At 47.0% G+C, this 16,191-nt stretch overlaps 1 protein-coding gene and 1 non-coding gene across 2 annotated transcripts in view; both read right to left on the bottom strand.

The window, feature by feature from the left end:
- Positions 1 to 16,191, bottom strand: part of LOC144509786 (leucine-rich repeat transmembrane neuronal protein 4-like) — a 243,770-nt gene that overhangs the window by 157,672 nt on the left and 69,907 nt on the right. The gene's annotated exons all lie outside the window — the stretch shown is intronic.
- On the bottom strand, positions 13,772 to 13,880 carry LOC144510309 (U6 spliceosomal RNA). The gene has a single exon (XR_013500613.1). It is a non-coding gene; the product is annotated as a U6 spliceosomal RNA (small nuclear RNA).

Below are 16,191 nucleotides of genomic sequence, written 5' to 3' on the forward strand. Positions count from 1 at the left end.
ATGTCTTATGGTCTTGTTATTGTCTTATTGAGATCACAACTAATCTTCTTCCTCGGCTCCACCCTTCCACCTCCGTATTCAGATCCCTGACTCCCTTTGTGTAGAACAAATCTAATCATCCCAGTCAAAACATTCAAAGGTTCAGAACTCTCCGAGTGAAGAATTCCGGTCCCAGTTATCTTATCCTGAGACGATGATCCTTCATTCTTGATTCTCCAACCAGGAGAAACAGCTACTTGGCATCTACCTGCACAAGCTGTAACAATTTGACAGATTTTAGTCAGATCACCTTTTCTCTTATTCTTTCATGGGATTGTGAGCGAGGCTAAGATTTATAACCTTATTTCCCTTGAGGAGGTGGTGGTGAGCCACCTTCTTCAACTGCTGCAGTCCATGTGGTGTAGGTAGACTCATGGTGCTATTCTGAAGTGACTTCCAGGATTTTGACCCTTAGACAATGAAGGAACTGCGATATCATAGAATTCCGACTGTGCAGATGGAAGCCATTTGGCCCATTGAGTCTGTACCGACTCTCCAACACGGCATTCCACCCAGGTCCTATCCCTGTGACCCCGCCAATCCCTCTTATCTACACATCCTGGGACACAAAGGGGTAGTTTAGCATGGCCAGTCAACCTAACCTGCACATCTTTGGAGTGTGGGAGGAAACCGGAACACCCGGAGGAAACCCACTCAGAAACAGGGAGAATAGACAGATTCCACACAGATTGTCACTCAAGACAGGAATCAAACCCAGCTGCCTGCCACTGTGAGGCAGCAGTGCTAACCACTGTGCCACCGTGCTGCCCATAGAGGATGATGAGTGACTTGGAAGGGAACTTGCAGGTAATGGTGTTCCCATGTGTCTGCTGCCTTTGTCCTTCCAGATGGTGATGGTCATAGGTTTGGAAGGTGCTGTCAAAGGAGCCTTGGCATGTTGCTGCAGTGCATCTTGTAGATGATACACACTGCTGTCAATGTGCATCGCTGGTGGAGGGAGTGAATTTGTGTGGATGGGGTGCCAATCAAGCGGGGCTGCTTTGCCCTGGATGGTGTCAAACTTCTTGAATGTTGTTGGAGCTCCACTCATCCAGACAAACGGAGAGTATTCCATCACACTCGTGACTTACACCTTGTAGATGGCTTTGGGGGAGTCAGGGGGTGAATTCATCTCTATAGAATTCCCAGTCTCTGACCTGTTCTAGTAGCCACAGTATTCATATGGCTGGTCCAGTTCAGCTTCTGGTCAATGGGAACCCCCCAGGATGTGGACAATTGGAGATTAAGCGATGGTAACGCCATTGAATATCAAGGGGAGATGGTTGGGTTCTCTCTTGTTAGATCTGGTCATTGCGTGGTACAGAGGTGACACAAACAGAGTCATAGAGGTTTACAGCATGGAAACAGGCCCTGTGGCCCAACTTGTCCATGCCGCCCTTTTTTTTAACCACTAAGCTAGTCCCAATTGCCCATATTGGGCCCATATCCCTCTATACCCACCTTACCCATGTAACTGTCTAAATGCTTTTTAAAAGATAAAATTGTACCCGCCTCTACTACTACCTCTGGCAGCTCGTTCCAGACACTCATCACCCTCTGTGTGGAAAAAATTGCCCCTCTGGACCCTTTTGCATCTCTCTCCTCTCACCTTAAACCTATGCCCTCTAGTTTTAGACTCCCCTACCTTTGGGAAAAGGTATTGACTATCTAGCTGATCTATGCCCCTCACTATTTTATAGATTTCTATAAGATCAGGGCGGCACGGTAGCACAGTGGGTTAGCACTGCTGCTTCACAGCTCCAGGGTCCCGGGTTCAATTCCCGGCTCGGGTCACTGTCTGTGTGGAGTTTGCACATTCTTCTCGTGTCTGCGTGGGTTTCCTCCGGGTGCTCCGGTTTCCTCCCACAGTCCAAAGATGTGCGGGTTAGGTTGATTGGCCAGGTTAAAAATTGCCCCTTAGAGTCCTGGGATGCGTAGGTTAGAGGGATTAGCGGGTAAATATGTGGGGGTAGGGCCTGGGTGGGATTGTGGTCGGTGCAGACTCGATGGGCCGAATGGCCTCCTTCTGCACTGTAGGGTTTCTATGAATTCATTTCTATGAATCACCCCAAAGCCTCCTACGTTCCAGGGAAAAAAGTCCCAGTCTATTCAGCCTCTCCTTACAACTCAATCCATCAAGTCCAGGTAGCATCCTGGTAAATCTTTTCTGCACTCTTTCTAGTTTAATGGAAATGTTACTTGCCTAAACCTGAATATTGTTCAGGTTTTGATACATATAGACATATTAGTTGCAGTTGTTAGATGTCAATGATCCCAGTCCAAGGACATCACTGTAGAATTTTCTCAGGGTAGCGTCCACTCTGCTGTATATAACTTTTTATAGCTTTCACTGACAGTGGCCCTTGCAACCTTCCACAATGCCACCCAAGTGACTGTTCTTCATGATAAAGTCTAAGACAATTAATGAGTAGGCACTTGATGCAGGAAAATCGCTCCCTGAAGGCAAAAGCCTAAACCAGTGACTGGAGTGTCACTTTGATTCAGTTCTGAATCAAAACATTGTGTGTTCAGGCCCCATTGTAGGTACCTGAGGACAGCCCCACTGAAGTGTAGCACTGAGGGAGAGCTGTAATGTGCTGGTGGTTTGGGTAAATTTCACACCAATCTTCAAAGAAGAGGAGGAATCTTTACTCATGCCTACTGCCATGTTGGATAGGGTCTTCAACTCATTAGTATTAATACTAAGGAATAGAATATAAGGGTAAGGAATAATTGTTACAACTATACAAGGTATTGGTGAGGCCGAACCTGGAGTATTGTGCACAGTTTTGGTCCCCGTATTTGAGCAAAGATGTAGTGGCATTGGAGGCAGTTCAGAGGAGGTTCACTAGATTGATTCCAGAGATGAGAGGTTTGTCGTATGACAGGGAGGTGGAGGAGCAGATAGGGAAACAGATCCTGGAGAGTTGCAATAATAGCAGAGTTGTTGTGATGGGAGACTTTAATTTCCCAAACATAGATTGGAATATCCCTAAGGTAAGGGGATTGGATGGGGAGGAGTTCGTTAGGTGTATTCAGGAGGGTTTCCTGACACAGCATGTGGACAAGCCTACAAGAGGAGAGGCTGTACTTGATCTGATACTGACCAATGAACCTGGACAGGTGTCAGATCTCTCAGTGGAAGAGCATCTTGGGGATAGCGATCATAACTCTTTCTCCTTTATGCTTGCATTGGAAAAAGAGAGGATCAGGCAAGCTAGGAAAGCGTTTATATGGAGTAAGGGGAAATATGAAGACATAAGGCAGCAAATTAGAGGAGTAAATTGGAAGGAGGTATTCTCGGGGAAATCTACTGAAGAGAGGTGGCAGTTTTTCAAGGAATGTCTGTCTAGGGTTCTACAGGACAATGTGCCGAGCAGACAGGGAGGAGTTGGTAGGTTAAAGGAATCGTGGTGCACGAAAGCTGTGCGGGACCTAGTCGAGAAGAAAAGGAAAGCGTACAAAAGGTTCAGAGAGCTTGGCGAAGATAGGGATCCAGATGAGTATATGGCTTGTAGGAAGGGACTAAAGAAGGAAATTAAGAGAGCCAGAAGGGGTCACGAGAAGGCCCTGGCAGGGAGGATTAAGGAGAACCCTAAGGCGTTCTATAAATATGTGAAGAGTAAAAAGATGAGACGTGAAGGAATAGGGCCTATAAAAGGTGAAGGCGGGAAAATCAGTACGGAACCAGTAGAAATGGCAGAGGTGCTTAATGAGTATTTTGCCTCGGTTTTCACAGAGGAGAAGGACATGGGTGGATGTATTGTGGGCTTGTGGTGGACTGAAAAGATTGAGTATGTGGACTTTACCAAAGAGGTTGTGCTGGAATCTTTGAATGGCATCAAGATAGATAAGTCGCCGGGTCCGGATGGGATGTACCCCAGGTTACTGTGGGAGGCGAGGGAAGAGATTGCAGAGCCTCTGGCGATGATCTTTGCGTCGTCGATGGAGATGGGAGAGGTGCCGGAGGATTGGAGGATTGCGGATGTGGTTCCTATTTTCAAGAAGGGGAATAGGGATAGCCCAGGAAATTACCGACCGGTGAGTCTAACCTCAGTGGTTGGTAAGCTGATGGTGAAGATCCTGAGGGACAAGATTTATGAGCATTTAGAGAGGTTTAGTATGCTCAAGAATACTCAGCATGGCTTTGTCAAAGGCAGATCGTGCCTTACGAGCCTGGTGGAGTTCTTCGAAAATGTGACTAAACACATTGATGAAGGGAAAGCGGTAGATGTGGCTTATATGGATTTTAGCAAGGCGTTCGATAAGGTCCCCCATGCAAGACTTCTAGAAAAGGTGAGAGGGCATGGGATCCAAGGGGCTGCTGTCCTGTGGATCCAGAACTGGCTTGCCCAAAGGAGGCAGAGAGGGTGTATAGATGGGTCTTTTTCTAATTGGAGGTCGGTCACCAGTGGTGTGCCCCAGGGATCTGTTCTGGGACCCTTGCTGTTTGTCATTTTCATAAATGACCTGGATGAGGAAGTGGAGGGATGGGTTGGCAAGTTTGCCGACGACACGAAGGTTGGTGGGGTTATGGATAGTCTGGAGGGATGTCAGAAGTTACAGAGGGACATAGATAGGATGCAATACTGGGCAGAGAAGTGGCAGATGGACTTCAACCCAGATAAATGCGTAGTGGTCCATTTTGGCAGGTCGAATGGGATGAAGGAGTACAATATAAAGGGAAAGACTCTTAGTACGATAGAGGATCAGAAGGACCTTGGGGTCCGGGTCCATAGGACTCTAAAATCGGCCTCACAGGAGGAGGAGGTGGTTAAGAGGGATTGAGTTTAGGAGTCCGGGGATAATGATGCAGCTATATAAGACCCTCGTCAGACCCCACTTGGAGTACTGTGCTCAGTTCTGGTCGCCTCATTACAGGAAGGATGTGGAAAAGATTGAAAGGGTGCAGAGGAGATTTACAAGGATGTTGCCTGGATTGAGTGGCATGCCTTATGAGGATAGGCTGAGGGAGCTCGGTCTTTTCTCCTTGGAGGGACGTAGGATGAGAGGAGACCTAATAGAGGTGTATAAGATGTTGAGAGGCATAGATCGGTTGGACTCTCAGAGGCTTTTACCCAGGGTGGAAATGGCTGCTACGAGAGGACACAGGTTTAAGGTGCTGGGGGGTAGGTACAGGGGAAATGTTAGGGGGAAGTTTTTCACACAGAGGGTGGTGGGCAAGTGGAATCGGCTGCCGTCAGTGGTGGTGTAGGCAAACTCAATAGGGTCTTTTAAGAGACTCCTGGATGAGTACATGGGAATTAATAGGATGGAGGGTTATGGGTAAGCCTAAAAGGTCGGATATGTTCGGCATAACTTATGGGGCCGAGGGGCCTGTTTTGTGCTGTAGTTTTTCTTTCTATGTTTCTATGATTGAATAGCGGAGCAGACTCGATGGGCCGAGTGGCCTAATTCTGCTTCTATGTCTTATGGTCTTATATCATTCCGTAATTGGTTCATGGTTTACTGGGTCAACTGACCCTTCCAGCTTGCTACCATTGGTCACATGACATCCAATACAAAGTTGTCACCAGTTACAATCCAACAATCAGTTCTGTTGGAGATGGTCATTGATGAATGGTGAATCTTTGGAAATCTTTGGAATTCTCTCCCCCAGAGGGCTGTGGAAGCTCAGTCACTGAATATGTTTAAGGTAGAGATTGATTGATTACTAATTGACAATAATGTAAAGGACTATGGGGATAGTGTGAGTAAAAGGCATTGAAATGTCCGATCAGCTATGATTGTGTTGGATGGTGGGGCAGTCTCGAGGGGCTGAATGGCCTACTCCTGTTCCTATGTTCCTGTATCTCTGTGACTGCACCTCAAAATAATTGATCATGTGTGAACCACTTGGTGATGCTTCTGGGAGCTGTGATAAGGCGCTATGTAAATATAACTCTCTCTGTCTCACCAACGCGAAATACTGATGCACACCTGTTCACAGCCCGAGTCGCTATTTCTGACTATCTTCTCATGTGGCGGCACGGAATTCAGAAAAAGAAAAGCAAGTTGGAGCCAAAAATAGAAGCAAAATATTGCGGATGCTGGAATCTGCAACAAAAACAGAGGATGATGGAAAGTCTCAGCAGGTCTGGCAGCTTCTGCCGGCAGAGAAAACAGAGTTGATGTTCTGAGACCGCACGGGCCTTCTTCAGAAAGAAGGAGAAGGAAACGTGTTGGATTATTGACTGTACAAGAGGGGATGGAACAGCTGGAGCAGAGTAGACGGTCGATGGTTAGTGGGAGCCGGGAGAGATTGCAACAAAGATGTGGCCTAACTTAAGGACAAGTGACAGATGGCCCTGGGGCAGCAGCAAGAAGAACGTAAAATGTTTGAAGTACTAAATAAAATGGAGAAGAAAGGACACAGTTTAAAGTTATTGGACCCAATGTCGAGTTCTGAGGGCTGTAACATGCCTAATCGGAAGGTGAGATGTTGCTCTTCCAACACATTTTCCCTCTCTTTAATTCCGAAGAAGAGTCAAATGGTCCTGAAACGTTAACTCTGTTTTCTCTCCCTACAGATGCTGCCAGACCTGTGAGGTTTTCCAGCCTTCTCTGTTTTTTTTTAGAGACAAAAATAGATTTGGTTTAAGTCTTAAGGAGATTGTCATTGACTTCAAGAAGCGTAAAGGAGAACATGTCCCTGTCTACATCAATGGGGACGAAGTAGAAAGGGTCGAGAGCTTTAAGTTTTTAGGTGTCCAGATCACCAACAACCTGTCCTGGTCCCCCCCATGCCGACACTATAGTTAAGAAAGCTCACCAACACCTCTACTTTCTCAGAAGACTAAGGAAATTTGGCATGTCAGCTACGACTCTCACCAATCTTTACAGATGCAACATAGAAAGCATTCTTTCTGGTTCTATCACAGCTTGGTATGGCTCCTGCTCTGCCCAAGACCACAAGGAACTACGAAAGGTCGTGAATGTAGCCCAATTCATCACGCAAATCAGCCTCTCATCCATTGACTCTGCCTACACTTCCCGCTGCCTCGGCAAAGCAGCCAGCATAATTAAGGACCCCACGCACCCCGGACATTCTCGCTTCCACCTTCTTCCTTCGGGAAAAAGATACAAAAGTCTGAGGTCACGTACCAACCGACTCAAGAATAGCTTCTTCCCTGCAGCTGTCAGACTTTTGAATGGACTTACCTTGCATTAAATTGATCTTTCTCTACACCCTAGCTATGACTGTAACGTTACATTCTGCTTTCTCTCCTTTCCTTCTCTATGAACGGTATGTTTTGTCTGTATAGCACGCAAGAAACAATACTTTTCACTGTATGTTAATACATGTGACAATAATAAATCGAATCAAATCAAATCAAATCTTTCTCCATTGCCTTGGTGCACATTTTCCTCCATCTGATGTCCGTTTGGTGAAATTATAGGAGCGGTTCTGCGCTGTTGGTTCACACGTCCTGCGGAGGAAATTGAGAATGGTGATCACAGTCAGAGAGGCAAGGGCTGGCCTCTGTGGGGAACATTGGGAGGTGTGCTCTTCTGAGATTGAGGAAACTAACTCTGCACCCACAGTGTTGACTCAAGTCTGAGTGGGTTGTTGAGAAATCCATGGAATCTGTCTAGATTGCGTTTGTCATCTATTATGTCTGGGAGTTGAGATTGAGGAAAGTGACTCCTGTTCCTACCTGAATGGCAGAAATAATTCAGATGTTGATGGGGAATTTGCTACGTCAAACTAATGGCAAGGAATGAGTGAAGGAGAAAGATTAGTGCAGCCAGCAAGGAACAAGTGCGCATAATAAATTACGAATTAAGCCTTGTGTGAGGTCCTGGTTCTGTCTGAGGCCCTGGCTCTGTCTGAGCTTCAGGCCCTCTCTGAGGTTCTGGCTCTGTCTAAGGTCCTGGTCCTGTCCTGGCTCTGTCTGAGTTCTGTCTCTGTCTGAGGTTCTGTCTCTGCCTGGGGTCCTTGCTCTGTCTGAGGCCCTCGCTCTGTCTGAGGCCGTCGCTCTATCTGAGGTTCTGTCTCTGTCTGAGGTTCTGTCTCAGTCTGAGGCCTTGGCCCTGTCTGAGGCCTGTCTCTGTCTGAGGCCCTCGCTCTGTCTGAGGCCCTCGCTCTGTCTGAGGCCCTGTCTCTGTCTGGGGTCCTCGCTCTGTCTGAGGTTCTGTCTCTGTCTGAGGTCTTGGCCCGGTCTGAGGTTCTGTCTCTGTCGGAGTTTCAGGCTCTGTCTGAGGTTCAGGTCCTGTCTTGAGGCCCTTGCTCTGTCTGAGGTTCTGTTCCCGTGTGGGTTTTGGGATGCTGGAATGGTAACCATCCTCAATTGCCTATCTTTGAAGCACATTTCACTGACTTTGTGAGGTGAGTAGGTCCTTGAAGGCTAGTCAATTTTTCAAGGCCGACCTGAGGAAACCTCTTTTCTCTGCCAGCTGTTATGATTGAGGGAAGCGAGCAGTCCCAAACCAGCTGCCAGTGGGAAAAAATGTAAAGCACAAACCTTTTGATACTCTGACGGTAAATTGGCAACTGCAGCCAATGGGAGCCGTAAGGACAGCTGATGTGGGGCATAACATTGCTCTATTAGTTGAGTAGAAAGGGGTTAAAATTCTTGCATTCCTGGACCCAATCCCCAGATACATGGTTAGGGGCCCAGTCACTTTTTGTTTAAGGTAGAGATTCAAGACTTGCTAAACCGTAAGACGTAGGAGCAAAGGAAGGGCCATTTGGCCCATCATGTCTGCTCTGCTAAGAAAATAAAGCCACAAGATTCCACATGTTTCGCACAAACAAAAATAAACTTTACCATCCCAAGGTCAGAAAGATCGAAAAAATTCACAATATCCATCTTACGCTGCAACATTCAGGGGTTAAAGTGGGGTGCACGTGAATTGACGGGCAAACTGTGGCCAATCACATCACCCGACACAATGAGCGACAAATGCAACCAGGACAGATTCCATGGATTTTTCAAAAACCCACTCAGACTTCAGTCAACACTGTGGGTGGGATTTTCTGATCCTGCCCGCCCAAGGTCAATGGACCTTGCAATGGTCCATTAAGATTTCCACTCGCCTGTGACGATTTCTGCAGTGATGGTGGGGAGGGGGGCATGGGGAACCAGAAAATTTACCCCTGTAAGTCAACCAGTTCCAGCCTTCTCCTTCAAAGATCTCCCCTTGAAATTCTCTCTTAAAGTTGTTGCAACTTGGACTGCCTCAATGGCCCCAATCTCTGCTGGCTCCTTTAACCAAATAAACCTGTTGGACTTTAACCTGGTCTTGTGAGACTTCTTACTGGGCTCCTTTAATCGCCAGGATACCTCCTTAGCCCTCTTCATTTAATGTCTGTCAACTGCAGCCCTTTTTCCACTTGGGAGCCCCATTCTTCTTAACTGGGACCCTCCCCCCTGTCCCCTCACTGGGACTCCCATTGATTAGGGTGCTCTGCTCCTACTTATATTGGTCATATTTCCACGCCTTTATTCTTCACGCAGGAGCACTGGGCGCATCCTCAGCCTGAAGCTTGACACCATCCAGGACAAACCAGCCCGCTTGATTGACACATCCACAAATATTCACTCCCTCCACCACCAACGCTCAGGAGCAGCAGTGTGTACAATCTACAAGATGCACTGCAGCAACTCATCCTTCGGCAGCACCTTCCAAACCCACGATCACTTCCATCTAGAAGGACAAGGGCAGCAGATCCATGGAAACACCACCACCTGCAAGTTCCCCTCCAAGCCCACTCACCATCCTGACTTGGAAATATATCGTCATTCCTCCACAGTCGCTGGGTCAAAATCCTGGAATTCCCTCCCTAACGGCATTGTGGGTCAACCCATAACATGTGGTCTGCAGCGATTCAAGAAGGCAGCTCACCACCACCTTCTCAAGGGCAACTAGGGATGGGCAATAAATGCTGGCCCAGCCAGCGACGCCCATGTCCCACAAATTAATAAAAAAAGAACTGCAAAATGCTGCAATTCATATGTGCCACCTCCTTCCCGACCCCAGTTGAATGGAAATTCCCGAAGTATTCCTGGGAATTGTCATTTCTGGCCCTCCTCGATTGATAAGGTCAGCATGGATCTCGTAACCAGGTACAATGGACTACGTTCATTCCTCTTCCCGAATAGCTTACCAAAGTTCACCAGAACTTTCCCAACTCCTTCTGTCCAAGCACAGTGAGACTTTGAACCCTCAGCTTTCTGAGGATGCAACCCAGTGTTCAAGGATAACAATAAAGGCCCAGCCACACAAAATCCGCCCTGTTGGTGTTCCTTCGGCACTTCTCAAACTGCTAATGAGCTACTTAATTCGAAGAAGGTGACAGAAATGTGTACGTCTCGCATTTTATGTGAGACCTGGACCATTGTCACATCTGAAAATACGTTGGATGGACCAGATCTCAGAGGTGCTGGCCAGCACTGCAGCGGAACATTGTGAGGAGATTCATAACAAGAAAATACTGCATTTAGAATCCCGACAGTGCAGAAGGAGGCCATTTGGCCCATTGAGTCTGTACTGATCACAACCCTACCCAGGCCTTATTTCCGTAACCCCACACATTTACTTTGCTAATCCCTCTGGCACTGGGGTGAATTTAGCATGGCCAATCAACCTAACCCGCACATCTTTGGAGTGTGGGTGGAAACCGGAGCACCCGGAGGAAACCCACGCAGACATGGGGAGAATGTGCAAACTCCACACAGACAGTGACCGAGATGAGAATTGAACCCGGGTCCCTGGCGCTGTGAGGCAGCAGTGCTAACCACTGTGCCAGCATGCCATGGAGCTTTTCGCAACGACTGGATATCTCACAGTGTTTTACAGCCAGTGAAACACTGCTGAAGTGTCATTGTTCTTAGAATGGAGCAAACACGGCAACCAATTTGGCCACAGCAAGCTCTCCCATACAGCAATGTGACAATGACCAAATAATCTGTTCTTTGTGGTGTCGATTCAGTGATAAATATTTTTCAGGACACTAGAATCATACAGTGCAGAAGAGGCCCTTTGGCCCATCGAGTCTGCACGGACACGCGAGAAACACCTGACCTCCCGCCTTATCCCACTTACCAACACTTGGCCCATTGCCTTGAATGTTACTTCATTCTAAGTGCTCATCCTTATCTACACAATCGATAACTACCCTGCTCTTCCTCAAAATAATGCAATGGGATGTTTTAGATCTATCCGAGCAGCTAGTCAGGGCCTCAATTTAACGTCCAATTGGAAAGGCAGCACCTCTGACAGTGCAGCACTCCTTCAGCACTGCACCTGAGTGTCGGCCTGGATTTTTTTTGCGCTCAAGCCCTGGGGTGGGAGTAACGCAGAAATTTTCTGACTCAGAGGCAAGAGCATGACCAAGTGGTGGAGGGGGCACCTCACGACAACAGCAACCATAGCATACAGTCGCAGCTAGACCCAAGGAGATGGCAATGACTTGGAGGACTTGGCTTAACGTAGGGAATGGTGTGGCATGTAATCCTTTACTTATACGGTCTTCTGGCTCAACAAGATTTATTTAAGAACTGTTTATTTAAACTATTTACACTCAAGACCTCATGGGAAGTATTGTTCTCCTCACAGAGACTTCTCTCACAGAGAGTCCATAGACGTGCGAGTTAGGTTGATTGGCCATGCTAAATTGCCCTTTCGTGTCAAGGGGATTAGCAGGGTTGATACGTGGGATTAGGGGGATAGGACCTGGGTGGGATTGTGCAGACTCGATGGGCCGAATGACCTCCTTCTGCATTGGAGGAATTCTATGATTCTCTGTCTTGCTCCCCAGAGCCTCTTGGTCATTTGACCCAGATGTCATGCTTACATCTTCATTCAATTGACTGTTTAGTCAAGGTTAACTCTTTGCTGTGTGGGGAAAAGCCATAGAAATTGCTCACCTTCCGACAGCGACTCCTCGGGGAAAGTACCTCTGAGCTCACTGTCGGAAATGATCAACGTTTTAAAATTCTCGGCTAAATCTGCCCCCTGCTCCTGCACGGGTGGTCAGAGAATCTCAAGTTGTTAACCTGAAAAGAGGGCACAATGGCAAGGCATTAATATTGCATGGCTTGAACGTTACAGTGATGTGATATTCATTGTCACAACGATTGCGTGGCAGAGGTCTGGTTATAATTGTAACTCTCTGCAGACCACGTAGTCAGAATCTTCTTCCTGCGTCTGAACTTGCTCAATTACTGCTCCTCCTGTCTTTCCTAGGTGGTTAATTCTGTCACGCTGGACCTGTTCTCTCAAATATTAGTTGCTGCAGAGCAGATTAAAGAATTGGCATTGATGTAATATCTCACCCAACCTCAGGACATCACAGAGATTTTCAAGTCCTTTTGAAGTGCAGACATCTCGTGTTGGAACCATGGCAGCTCATTCGCACACAGCAAGGTTCTGCAAACAGCAGTGTTATAAAGATTGGATTAATGTTGGCTGCAGGATAAATATTGGCCATGGCACTTGGGTTACGTCCCCGATCATAAGACCATAAGATATAGGAGCAGAATTAGGCCATTCGGCCCATCGAATCTACTCCGCCATTCAATCATGGCTGATATGATTCTCATCCCCATTCTCCTGCCTTCTCTGCGTAATCCGTGATCCCCTTATTGATCAAGAACCTATCGATCTCTGTCTTAAAGACACTCAATGACCTGGCCTCCGCAGCCCTCTGTGGCAAAGAGTTCCACAGATTCACCAACCCTCTGGTTGAAGAAATTCCTCTTCATCTCAGTTTTAAAGGAGCGTCCCTTCACTCTGAGGTTGTGCCCTCGAGTTCTAGTCGATGCATCGAATAATGCCACTGGGTCTTTCATGGCAGCCTGAGAGGGCAGGTGGAACCTCTTGTCTAAAGCTGGAACTTGCAACAGTTCAGGACTCTGGATTTGATTTATTATTGTCACGTGTGTTGGGATAGAGTGGAAAGTATTGTTTCTTGCACACTGTACCATTCATAGTACGTAGGGAAGAAGGAAAGGATAGGGTGTTGAACGTAATGTTGTAGTTACAGATAGGGTGAAGAGAAAAATCAACTTAACATAAGGTCCATTCAAAAGTCTGATGGCAGCAGGGAAGAAGCAGTTCTTGAGTCAGTTGGTACGTGATCTCAGACTATTGTATCTTTTTCCCCACAGAAGAAGGTAGAAGACAGAATGTCCGGGGTGCGTGGGGTCCTTAATTATGTTGGCTGCTTTGCCAAGGCAGCAGGAAGTGCAGATGGAGTCAATGGATGGGAGGCTGGTTTGCGTGATGGAATCATAGAAGATCAGTGCAGGATTAGGCCATTCGGCCCTTCGAGCCTGCACCACCATTCAATATGATCATGGCTGATCATGCACTTTCAGTATCCCACTCCCACTTTTTCTCCATTACCCCTTGACCCTTGCAAGGGTCATGTCCAGCTCCTTCTTGAACATATCCAACGAACTGACCCGCCAGCCCACAGGAATCTTCCTGTCCCGCCAGCCACAGGAATCGCTAAGATTCCCTGGGCTGGCTGGACAGGAAAATAGCCCCCCACAGACTCGCTTTACACTCTTTTCAGCACACCAATTGAACACATTAATGAACAGCAAATTAACAGCCTCTTAAATGGCCTTTTCTGATAGCACCTGCGACAGTGCTGCACTCCCTCAGTACTGCGCTGGGCGTGCTGACCTGGATTTTGTGTTCTGGTGTCTGGAGTGGGGTTTGAACTCACAACTGCCTGATTCCAGAGACTTGTGTGCTTCCAGCTTAGTCATGGGTGGCAGCTAATATGACCCATTTCACAGATTGGCGTGTCAACCTTGCACAGGGGGGCCTTACCAATCTTCCCTATTTCATTCCAATTTTACTATATGTGCCGTTGAATCAACCACTGCCCCCTAATTAAACAGAAACATGGGGAATAGGAGCAGGAGGAGGCCATTTGGCCCTTCGTGTCTGCTCTTCCATTCATTCTGATCATGGCTGATCATCCAACTCAATAGCCTGATCCCGTCTTCCCCCGATATACTTTGATCCCCTTCACCCCAAAAGCTTTAGATCTAACTGATTTTTGAACACATATAATATTTTGGCCTCAACTACTTTCTGTGGTAGCGAATTCCACAGACTGACCGCTCTCCGGGTGAAGAGATTTCTCCTCATCTCTATCCTAAGCAGTCTACCCTGTATCCTCAGACAATGACCCCTGGTTCTGGGCACCCCCACCATCGGGAACATCCAACCCTGCCTGGTCCTGTTAGAATTTTATAGGTTTTTATGAAATCCCCCCCCCCCCCCCCCCCCGCCCCCCCTCATTCTTCTGAACTCCAGCGAATACAATCCTAACCGACTCAATATGACAGACTCACCATCCCAAGAATCAGTATGGTAAACCTTCGCTGCACTCCCCCTGTAGCAAGAACATCCTTCCTCAGGGGAGGAGACTAAAACTGCGCACGATATTCCAGACACAAAAGCAGAAAATGCTGGAAAATCCCAGCTGGTCTGACAACATCTTTCTCTACACCCTAGCTATGACTGTAACACTACATTCTGCACTCTCTCCTTTTCTTCTCTATGAACGGTATGCTCTGTCTGTATAGCACGCAAGAAACAATACTTTTCACTGTATGCTAATACATGTGACAATAATAAATCAAATCAAATCAAATTAAATATCCGTAGCAGAGGGAGATCCAGGTCTCGGTGAGTTGGGAAGAGGCTCCAGGAAGATGATAGGCCAAGCGGCCTCTGTCCAATCTGCAAACAGCCACCGTTATGTGATCAAATGTGAAACACACAGAACAGAACTTCCAAAATAATTCCCGTGTAGCTCCTGCACATTACGCAGAGAAGATGACTGCCTGAAGTCACGCAGATGGTGATTGATGGGCATATTGTAATGATTATAAATCAGAATTAGAGAAGTTTCAAACCCGCGCATCAATAACACAATTAAATTACTCTCCATAAATTTAATATTGATGGACGCTGAAGTATCTAAAAACATTACGAGGCCACCAGGGGCAGAGAGCAAAAGGATAATGGACACCAGGCGATACCGCAGCGCTGTTATATACTGGTCGCTTCAGCTTCATAAATCAGTACAGCAAGCATCATCTCTGGTGAGGAAAAAAAAAATGTTTCCCTTCATCTTGAAGCAGAGCAGAAAACCGTGACTTTAGCAGTGACCTTCCTGCACGGTGGATTTCTCAATTTCGTGTTTGTATATACCCGTGCATTTTGGAATATCAATTAGCTTTTTGCAAGGGGAGACCATAAAAACTGGCATGATTTATGTTTTGCCAGATGGCTTGGGTGTTCTGTTAGTTTTGTTGCATCTAACTTCAATGAAGAAGAAATTAGAAGCTTCCACTGTCAGTAATTGAAGAGAGACCGCTTCAAGCAAGTCACAAGTGGCCGGAACTACTTGCCTGCTTAAAAAAGCAGAAAAACGCTTTGCCCTTGATCTGAAACAATCCAAAATATCAGCCGAGTTGCACAGTGGGAGTACGTGTACAAGGTGGCGTAGTGGTATTGACACTGGACTAGTAATTCAGAGACCCGGGGTAATACTCTGGGGACCCAGGTTCGAATCGCGCCACGGCAGATGGTGATATTTGAATTCAGTAAAAATCTGAAATTAAAAGTCTACTGATGAACATGAAACCATTGTCGAGTGTTGGTAAAAACCCATCTGGTTCACTCATGTCCTTCAGGGAAGGAAATCTGCCATCCTTACCTGGTCTGGCCTACATGTGAGTCCAGAGCCACAGCAATATGGTTGACTCTCAACTACCCTCCAAGGACAACCAGGGATGGGCAATGAATGCTGGCCCAGCTAGCGAAGCCTATATCCCACGAATGAATTTTTAAAAAGTCCTTTGGGAAAGGAAATCTGCCATCCTTACCCTGTCTGGCCTACATGTGACTCCAGATCCATACAGCAATGTGGTTGACTCTTAAATGCACTCAACAATGGGTAATAAATGGCGGCCCAGCCAGCGACGCCCACATCCCGTGAACGAATTAAAGAAAACAATAGCGGCTACATTTGTATAGCGCCTTTAATATAGGTAAACAGCACAAGTCACTTCATGAGAGCAACAAGAGGCGCACTCAACATGGAGCCAAGGAAGGAGGTATTAGGAGGGGGTGGCGATAAGCTTGGTGGATTTTTGGGGAAACTGTTGTCAGGGTAAT

This window comes from Mustelus asterias, chromosome 22 (genome assembly GCF_964213995.1).
Source record: "Mustelus asterias chromosome 22, sMusAst1.hap1.1, whole genome shotgun sequence".
NCBI classification, from domain to species: Eukaryota; Metazoa; Chordata; class Chondrichthyes; order Carcharhiniformes; family Triakidae; genus Mustelus; species Mustelus asterias.